Below are 10,798 nucleotides of genomic sequence, written 5' to 3'. Positions count from 1 at the left end.
ACAGAAACTAAGGTTTCTTATTTGCTTTGCTTTTAGGCAGCATGAGCAGAGCGAGAGCCACTTTAAACTATTGTTCTTGGGTGAGGTGTTGTATCAATCTTGAAAATTGAACCAGAGTGTAATTTTAACACTGAGCAACGCAAGCCTCTCACAGAGCACTTACAAATACATCACCACAAATATGTGGACACCCCTTCAAATTTGTGGATTTGGCTATTTGAGCCACACTCGTTGCTGACAGGTGTATACAATCGAGCAGACAGCCATGCGATCTCCATAGACAAATATTGGCAGTAGAATGGCCTCACTGAAGAGATCAGTGACTTTCAACGTGGCACAGTCATAGGATGCTACCTTTCCAACAAGTCAGTTCATAACATTTCTGCCCTGCTACAGCTGCCCTAGTCAACTGTAAGTGCTGTTATTGTGAAGTAGAAACATCTAGGAGCAACAAAGGGGTCGGCCACACAAGCTCACAGAACGGGACCACCGAGTGCTGAAGCGCATTGGCGCGTAAAAATCGTCTGTCCTTGGTTGCAACATTCACTACCGAGTTCCAAACTGTCTCTGGAAGCAATGTCAGCTCAAAAACTGTTCGTCGGGAGCTTCATGAAATGGGTTTCAATAGCCGAGCAGCCGCATGCATGTGCAATGCGCAATGCGCAACCATGTGCAATGCCAAGCGCCGGCTGGAGTGGTGCAAAGCTCCCCGCCATTGGACACTGGAGCAGTGGAAACGCATTCTCTGGAGTGATGAATCACGCTTCACCATCTGGCAGTACGACGGACAAATCTGGGTTTGACGGATGCCAGAAGAACGCTACCTGCCCGACTGCATAGTGCCAACTATAAATTTTGGTGGAGGATGAATAATTGTCTGGGGCTGTTTTTCATGGTTTGGGCTAGGCCCCTTAGTTCCAGTGAAGGGAAATCTTACATTACATTCTAGATGATTCTGTGCTTCCAACTTTGTGGCAACAGTTTGGGGAAGGCCCTTTCCTGTTTCAGCATGACAATGCCCCCGTGCACAAAGCGAGATCCATACAGAAATGGTTTGTCGAGATCAGTGTGGAAGAACTTGACTGGCCTGCACAGAGCCCTGACCTCAACCCCATCGAACACCTTTGGGATGAATTGGAACGCCGACTGCGAGCCAGGCCTAATCGTCCAACATTAGTGTCTGACCTCATATGCTGTTGTGGCTGAATGGAAGCAAGTCCCCGCAGAAATGTTCCACAAAGTGTGTGTACTGCGAAGGAGCGACTTGGGACGGTTGGCCGTAGACATCATATCTATTGTAGAACTGGGCATAAATTATTATCTCAAAGCGTTATAAAGATGCTATTAACACTAACTACAGAAATCAACTTTTGACATCGATGCTACACAAATACAGATGATGCTGCTGAGGGGAGGATGGCTAATAAAAATGTCTGGAATAGAGTGAATGAAATGGTATCAAACACGTTCCAGCTCAATTTTTATGTGCCACCAGCCACCACTGCACAAATCATATTAGGTTAAAAAAAAAAAAGAGGTCACTGTGCATCAGGGTCTTTGGTTCGTAGGGATGGATGGTGAGTCCCGGGCAATAGATATCAAACAAAATAAAACAAACCGAAAAGTGGAGGAAAGTGTGTGTGTGTGTGTGTGTGAAGGAGGTCTGTATGGCAAAGGCTCCACGGCTGCAGCAGCGACCAGAGGGCCCGGGGAGCACCAGGCTGGTGTGTGTGTCTGTGTAGATGGGGCTGATGCATTGTAAGCCCTGGAGTGTGTGTCTCAGGTGCAGGTCAGAGAGACCGAGGGCCCACAGCCCCTCTAGCATGGTACGAGCCACGCTAGCTGCCATGAACTGGAGCACCATCTTCAGTACGCCGCTCCTAAAAAGAATTGAGGAGAATAGAATATGTATCCATTATCCATAGAATGCATATTCATTATAGAAAGACAGCAATAGAATACAATAGAATGTTATTATAGATAGAATAGAATAGATTATACATATACAAAATAAAAAAATACTATCCCATCATACAGAATAAGCTAAAATACACTGCTCAAAAAAATAAAGGGAACACTTAAACAACACAATGTAACTCCCAAGTCAATCACACTTCTGTGAAATCAAACTGTCCACTTAGGAAGCAACACTGATTGACAATAAATTTCACATGCTGTTGTGCAAATGGAATAGACAAAAGGTGGAAATTATAGGCAATTAGCAAGACACCCCCAATAAAGGAGTGGTTCTGCAGGTGGTGACCACAGACCACTTCTCAGTTCCTATGCTTCCTGGCTGATGTTTTGGTCACTTTTGAATGCTGGCGGTGCTTTCACTCTAGTGGTAGCATGAGACGGAGTCTACAACCCACACAAGTGGCTCAGGTAGTGCAGCTCATCCAGGATGTCACATCAATGCGAGCTGTGGCAAGAAGGTTTGCTGTGTCTGTCAGCGTAGTGTCCAGAGCATGGAGGCGCTACCAGGAGACAGGCCAGTACATCAGGAGAAGTGGAGGAGGCCGTAGGAGGGCAACAACCCAGCAGCAGGACCGCTACCTCCGCCTTTGTGCAAGGAGGAGCACTGCCAGAGCCCTGCAAAATGACCTCCAGCAGGCCACAAATGTGCAGTGTTGCTTCCTAAGTGGACAGTTTGATTTCACAGAAGTGTGATTGACTTGGAGTTACATTGTGTTGTTTAAGTGTTCCCTTTATTTTTTTGAGCAGTGTAGGTATCCATTACATAGAATCCACAATATAATAGATAATGTATCCATTATATAGAGACAACAATAGAATAGAATAGAACCAGGCAGTGAGGCGTCCCCGGTAGGTGTGTTCCAGCGTGCTACAGGGGTTCCCCAGGGCTCCATGGAAGGTGAGGCCATGGACCACAGATGCCAGGTAGGTGAGGCTGAGACAGAACTGAGGCTGCAGCCCGGCCCACCTCTCCCAGCAGACGCAGCTCTAGGTTGCAGATACACAGCTGCAGTGTAGAGACCAGCTCCATGGTGTAAACAGCAGACTGACATAGCCCTCTGGGAGCTAGTAGCTTGGTTAAGATTCTCCTACTCAGTTCACAGCAGCACGACGACGTCTGCCTCTCTCCTCAGTCTCGGTTTCTCCCCCTCTCTCTCTTCCTCTCTCTCTGTATGTGTCTTCTTGCTAGCTCCTCTGGGTCTGTTTTCTTATGGCTGCAGCAGGCTACCATGTGTGTGTGTGCATGTGCGTGTGTGTGTGTGTGTGTGTATATGTTTGTGCGTGTGTGTGTGTGGGATCAGAGAGGGTAGATGATGATGAGCTTGAGTTCACATGGTGCGGAAGTGGCTGCCTCCTCTCTCCTTTCTCCTCTCTCTCTTCCTCTCCTCTCCTCTATGTCTCTCCATACACTGCGCCTATTGCCTATTGCTGCTATAACGTGGCCAGGCTGTGAGGTGTGATCCCCCCACCCACCACCAGAGAGCACAGTAGTTATACAGATTCAATGATGTCATACCATATACTGCATGGTTTTGTAAAGGAAGTCCCAAATGTCACGCTATTCCCTAGGTCCCTATATAGTGCACTTATTTTGTCCAGAGCCCTGTGGGCCTTGGTTAAAACTAGCACACTACAAAGAGAATAGAGTGCCATTTGAGACAGACCTATGTCTATGCCCATCACCCTCACCCAATTACACACACTTTTCTCTCCTCCTTTCCTTATATCCTCTCCTTCAGCGGATTCAGTAATTAGTCTGATTAAGAAAAATGATGATAATGATAAATCTCAATAAGGCTAATGTAAAATCCAGCCCAGTGATTGACCTCTGCACCTGTCAAGTCTGTATCCTACAGATGAAGAAAGTGGGCACAAGGAGAGAAGGACACAAGCAGAGGACACAAGGATAGGAAGCGATATAAACAAATAATTGAGATGCAGCCCCGAAATGTAATCGGGGAAACTCATGTCGAAACCCACCTCACCTCCCAGTGAAACAGACGGCCAAACAGACCAATAAGCATACGACTGAGCTTCAGCCTGACCACTGGCATATTAGAAACGAGTGTAGTGGGCGGGCGTTGCTATGTAGCAGGGTGGTGTGTGTCTAACAATAGCCAGGGATTGGCAGAGCCTGGGCAGAGCGATAGAAGAAGGGTTTGTCAAATTGGGCAGAATAGAAAAAACTGAAGCTACTTGGGCGAATGCATGTGTGTGAGTGCTGGCAAAGAGAACGGATCGCCATCAGGAATTTTTCAAAAGACACGGCGATAGGTGAGTTTCTCCTATTCCTTTATCCACAGACAGAACCGGGCATGACATTCTTTTCAGTTTACCTTCCTTTACTGGTACATTACAGGACTGTTACCGCAGAACAGACAGGAGGAGCGTGCTCACGGCGCTACAGTGTAACGGCAAGGGATCATGCATACATACAGTAGTGGTTGGACGTTGGGGCCGCGAGGCAGATTTATCGGTTCACTGATTTTGTCCCTGGGAGAAGGGAACAGGGTGTTATGACGGTGCTTTATGCAGCCCGCGGTGTGTTGTGGTGGAGCTCCAGACATTATCAGAGAGTGTGTGTGTGTGGACCAGTTGTCTGTCGCTTCAAGGGTCAACCGGTATGAATGAAAAATGTGGGAATATACAGTTATCATTCGAATGAAATTAACTCGCCTGAATGAATGAAAATTGGCACAAAATGTCATGGATAAAATTAAATGATCTCATGTACAATCTAGGCTAGATATTACAAACATTTTCATTTATTTAATGTATTTAGGAGAAAGATGTGAAACGAATCATTATGCGACATAGAGGGGGGTCCTTGTGATCCTTCGGTTGTCCCTATCCCATTGAAGTTAACATTTAAAATAGTTAGGGTTGGGCAAGGTAGGGGTTAAGATTAGGGACTAACTGGGGGGAGAGAGAGACACATTTGTATTTATTTAACCTTTATTTAACTAGGCAAGTTAGTTAATAACGAATTCTTATTTACAATGACGGCCTAGGAACAGTAGGTTAACTGCCTTGTTCAGGGGCAGAACAACAGATTTTTACCTTGTCAGTTCGGGGATTCGATCTAGCAACCACTGGCAACCACTGGCCCAACGCTCTAACCACTAGGCTACCTGCCGCCCCAAAATGCACTAGAGAGGGTAGAAAAGGGAGAGACCAACAGACAGAAAGAGGAAAAAGACTGGAAGAAACAGAGAGAGGGGGTAGGCTAGATAAGTGCGGCTGTAGCTGTCTGATTAGTGACACAGTGCTCCACAGCCTTCACTCAGTCTGACTTGGCGCTTTGAATAAATGACACATCAGGAATAACAGTCTAACCAAGAAGAGTAGGCTAATTTGGGTTGGGGAAACAACCCAGTGTGTCCCCCAAATAGCACCCTTTTCCCTATATAGTTAAATAAAGGTTAAATAAAAAAAATATATGTATATGGGGGCTCTGGTCAACGTAGTGCACTATATAGGGAATAGTGTTCTGTTTGGGATGTAGCCCCATCTAGTGTCTTCTCATCAGCAGTCTATATCACCACTGGTCTTGTCTCAGTTCTGTTAAGGTAATGAGCCAACACTGACCTTCGTGCCCCATAAAAGTTGAATGGGATCAATATGTAGAGGAATAAGTGAGAGGTGTCCAGCCAGCCAATCACATGTCTGTCTACATGGGTGGAAAGGGGGATAGGCACATGTTATGTACAAGTGTAAAAACAGTAATAATATTATGATTAGCCTATTCATTGTGATATGAAGAGACGTTGTAGGATGTGGGGGTGTGAAGTGTGTAAGAACAAGTGTGTATGTATGTATACCCTGCAGCCTGTTTAGGGTTGGACACTTTAGCCAATCCAAGGTTTAATTTGGTCTGTAAGGAGTGTGTGTGTTTACTCTCTCTATTTACACTCTCTGACACACACACACACACACAGAGAGAGGGAGTATTTCTGTAATTTTTTCTACCCTGTGCTGTGTCCTTACTGCCCTCTCTTCTCCTCCTCCCTTTCCCCTCTAGTAAAGTACTGTAGAGAACAGAATACTGGCATCAGAGCTAACCTGTCCACTGAAGCAACAATAATACTATCAACTATAAATATCTCTCTCTCTGAGTCCCTGTCTATCTCTCTACCCCTCTCTGTTTCTCTCCAGTTGACCCTCTTGTCTCTTTTCCTCTCTTATCAAATCAAATGTTATTAGTTAAATGCGCCGAATACAACAGTTATCCTTTTTTCTCCCTTTACTCTTTCAAAGGACCCTGTCTTTCAAAGATAATTCGTAAAAATCCAAATAACCTCAGAGATCTTCATTGTAAAGGGTTTTTAACACCGTTTCCCATTGTTAAGTATCTTGCTAGCTGGATCGAATTCTCTGTTAGCTTACCAGAGAAATGTTGAGCAACATTAGCCAACTTATCTGATCAAATAATTGAGTTTATGGTGTGAAAATTAGCTTGCTAATAAAGTCAGACAGTTTTTGTTGAATTTGACAGTAACACGTGTGTGAGGGGAGATTATACCTTTTTTGTTTTACTCAACGTTATTTTTTGCACACGTAGCCTTGTACGCTTGATTGATGTCTATAGTGGCCACTACAATAGAGCAAAAATAGAATGCCTGTTTGTTTCATTCTATTTCTACTTTAAGATGTTTTTTTTCTTCCCTAAGTGCAATATTTATGTGTGTGGTCACAAGAGTTCTATTATAAAGGCTGTCATGGCTAACTGCAATAGTAACATTGGATTGCTTTCTTTACATTTTTTTGCTGTGAGTTAGGTTCACATTAACTACTTTTTTATTTACACACAGAGACTGATCATGTAGATCATGTTCTTTGTTGTTTAATTAGTTAAAACCTGCATTTCCCCTAGCAGGGATTTTTAGCGTGTTTCAGTGCAACAAAAAAAAGTGTCACCGTTTTGGGCCCTCACCAGTTTGCATCCCTGAAACAGGAAACATCCAGAGGCGACGCACCTAGGGGCACCTAGGGGCCGGGGGCTTTAATGCAGGGAAACTTAAATCAGTTTTACCTCATTTCTATCAGGATGTTAAATGTGTAACCAAAGGGAAAAGAATTCAAGACCACCTTTACTCCACACACAGAGATGCGTACAAAGCTCTCCCTCGCCCTCCATTTGGCAAATCGGACCATAATTCTATCCTGATTCCTGCTTACAAGCAAAAATTAAAGCAGGAAGCACTAGTGGTCAGATGAAGCAGATGCTAAACTACAGGACTGCTTTGCTAGCACAGACTTGAATATGTTCTGGGATTCTTCCGATGGCATTGAGGAGTACACCATCAGTCACTGGCTTTATCAATAAGTGCATTGATGACATCGTCCCAACAGTGACTGTACGTACATACCCCAACCAGAAGCCATGGACTACAGGCAACATTCGCACCGAGTTAAAGGATAGAGCTGCCGCTTTCAAGGAGCGGGACTCTAACAAAGAAGCTTATAAGAAATCCCGCTATTCTCTCCGACGAACCATCAAATAAGCAAAGCGTCAGTACAGGACTAAGATCGAATCGTACTACACCGGCTCTGATGCGCGTCGATTGTGTGGCAGGGCTTGCAAACTATTAGACTACAAAGGGAAGCACAGCCGAGAGCTGCCCAGTGACAAGAGCCTACAAGACGAGCTAAATAACTTCTATGCTTCTATGCCCGCTTTGAGGACAATACAGTGCCACTGACACGGCCCCCTACCAAAACCTGCGGGCTCTCCTTCACTGCAGCCGAGGTGAGTAAAACATTTAAACGTGTTAACCCTCGCAAGGCTGCAGGCCCAGACGGCATTCCCAGCCGCGTCCTCAGAGCATGCGCAGACCAGCTGGCTGGTGTGTTTACGGACATATTCAATCAATCCTTATCCCAGTCTGCTGTTCCCACATGCTTCAAGAGGGCCACCATTGTTCCTGTTCCCAAGAAAGCTAAGGTAACTGAGCTAAACGACTACCGCCCCGTAGCACTCACTTCCGTCATCATGAAGTGCTTTGAGAGACTAGTCAAGGACCATATCACCTCCACCCTACCGGACACCCTAGACCCACTCCAATTTGCTTACCGACCCAATAGGTCCACAGACGACGCAATCGCAACCACACTGCACACTGCCCTAACCCATCTGGACAAGAGGAATACCCATGTGAGAATGCTGTTCATCGATTACAGCTCAGCATTTAACACCATAGTACCCTCCAAACTCGTCATCAAGCTCGAGACCCTGGGTCTCGACCCCGCCCTGTGCAACTGGGTCCTGGACTTCCTGACGGGCCGCCCCCAGGTGGTGAGGGTAGGTAACAACATCTCCACCCCGCTGATCCTCAACACTGGGGCCCCACAAGGGTGCGTTCTGAGCCCTCTCCTGTACTCCCTGTTCACCCACGACTGCGTGGCCATGCACGCCTCCAACTCAATCATCAAGTTTGCGGATGACACTACAGTGGTAGGCTTGATTACCAACAACGACGAGACGGCCTACAGGGAGGAGGTGAGGGCCCTCGGAGTGTGGTGTCAGGAAAATAACCTCACACTCAACGTCAACAAAACAAAGGAGATGATTGTGGACTTCAGGAAACAGCAGAGGGAGCACCCCCCTATCCACATCGACGGTTTAGTAGTGGAGAAGGTGGAAAGTTTTAAGTTCCTCGGTGTACACATCACGGACAAACTGAATTGGTCCACCCACACAGACAGCGTTGTGAAGAAGGCGCAGCAGCGCCTCTTCAACCTCAGGAGGCTGAAGAAATTCGGCTTGTCACATAAAGCACTCACAAACTTCTACAGATGCACAATCGAGAGCATCCTGTCGGGCTGTATCACCGCCTGGTACGGCAACTGCTCCGCCCACAACCGTAAGGCTCTCCAGAGGGTAGTGAGGTCTGCAGAACGCATCACCAGGGGCAAACTACCTGCCCTCCAGGACACCTACACCACCCGATGTCACAGGAAGGCCATAAAGATCATCAAGGACAACAACCACCCAAGCCACTGCCTGTTCACCCCGCTATCATCCAGAAGGCGAGGTCAGTACAGGTGCATCAAAGCAGGGACCGAGAGACTGAAAAACAGCTTCTATCTCAAGGCCATCAGACTGTTAAACAGCCACCACTAACATTTAGCGGCCGCTGCCAACATACTGACTCAACTCCAGCCACTTTAAAAATGGGAATTGATGGAAATTATGTAAAAATGTACCACTAGCCACTTTAAACAATGCCACTTAATATAATGTTTACATACCCTACATTACCCATCTCATATGTATATACTGTACTCTATATCATCTACTGCATCTTGCCATCTTTATGTAATACATGTACCACTAGCCACTTTAAACTATGCCACTTTATGTTTACATACCCTACAGTACTCATCTCATATGTATATACCGTACTCTATACCATCTACTGCATCTGCCATGCCGTTCTGTACCACCACTCATTCATATATCTTTATGTACATATTCTTTACCCCTTTACACTTGTGTGTGTGTGTAAGGTAGTAGTTGTGGAATTGTTAGGTTAGATTACTTGTTGGTTATTACTGCATTGTCGGAACTAGAAGCACAAGCATTTCGCTACACTCGCATTAACATCTGCTAACCATGTGTATGTGACTAATAAAATTTGATTTGATTTGATTTGATTTGCTCTCCTCGAGGCAAGTAACACTGAAACATGCATGACAGCATCAGCCGTTCCAGACGACTGTGTGATCACGCTCTCCGCAGCCGATGTGAGTAAGACCTTCAAACAGGTCAACATTCACAAGGCTGCAGGGCCAGACTGATTACCAGGACGTGTACTCCAAGCGTGCACTGACCAACTGGCAAGTGTCTTTTTCAACCTCTCCCTGTCTGAGTCTGTAATACCAACATGTTTCAAGCAGACCACCATATAGTCCCTGTGCCGAAGAACACTAAGGTAACCTGCCTAAATCAACACCATTATTTCAGAAACCCTAGACCCACTCCAATTTGTTTACCGCACCAACAGATCCACAGATGATGCAATCTCTATTGCACTCCACACTGCCCCTTCACACCTGGACAAAATGATCCCCTATGTGAGAATGCAATTCATTGACTACAGCTCAGCGTTCAACACCATAGTGCCCTCAAAGCTCATCACTAAATCAAATCAAATTTTATTTGTCACATACAAATGGTTAGCAGATGTTAATGCGAGTGTAGCGAAATGCTTGTGCTTCTAGTTCCGACAATGCAGTAATAACCAACGAGTAATCTAACCTAACAATTCCACAACTACTACCTTATACACACAAGTGTAAAGGGATAAAGAATATGTACATAAAGATACAGTGGGGCAAAAAAGTATTTAGTCAGCCACCAATTGTGCAAGTTCTCCCACTTAAAAAGATGAGAGAGGCCTGTAATTTTCATCATAGGTACACTTCAACTATGACAGACAAAATGAGAAAAGAAATCCAGAAAATCACATTGTAGGATTTTTAATGAATTTATTTGCAAATTATGGTGGAAAATAAGTATTTGGTCACCTACAAACAAGCAAGATTTCTGGCTCTCACAGACCTGTAACTTCTTCTTTAAGAGGCTTCTCTGTCCTCCACTCGTTACCTGTATTAATGGCACCCGTTTGAACTTGTTATCAGTATAAAAGACACTTGTCCACAACCTCAAACAGTCACACTCCAAACTCCACTATGGCCAAGGCCAAAGAGCTGTCAAAGGACACCAGAAACAAAATTGTAGACCTGCACCAGGCTGGGAAGACTGAATCTGCAATAGGTAAGCAGCTTGGTTTGAAGAAATCAACTGTGGGAGCAATTA

The 10,798-nt window shown here is 45.3% G+C and overlaps 1 protein-coding gene and 1 pseudogene across 2 annotated transcripts in view; one reads left to right on the top strand and one right to left on the bottom strand.

Moving 5' to 3' along the window:
* Positions 1-1,474: 1,474 nt before the first annotated feature.
* LOC139548455 (aquaporin-11-like) lies at positions 1,475-3,100 on the bottom strand (annotated as a pseudogene).
* A 979-nt stretch (positions 3,101-4,079) lies between these two features.
* The window catches only part of LOC139547947 (serine/threonine-protein kinase PAK 1-like), a 37,349-nt gene continuing 30,630 nt past the window's right edge, over positions 4,080-10,798 (top strand). For both annotated transcript variants that reach the window (XM_071357172.1, XM_071357174.1), the window contains exon 1: positions 4,080-4,251. The gene's annotated coding sequence lies outside the window, so the exon portion shown is untranslated. The remainder of the gene's footprint in view (positions 4,252-10,798) is intronic.

This window comes from Salvelinus alpinus, chromosome 21, assembly GCF_045679555.1.
Source record: "Salvelinus alpinus chromosome 21, SLU_Salpinus.1, whole genome shotgun sequence".
In the NCBI taxonomy this organism is placed as follows: Eukaryota; Metazoa; Chordata; class Actinopteri; order Salmoniformes; family Salmonidae; genus Salvelinus; species Salvelinus alpinus.
This window is presented reverse-complemented; position numbering and strand designations above follow the sequence as displayed.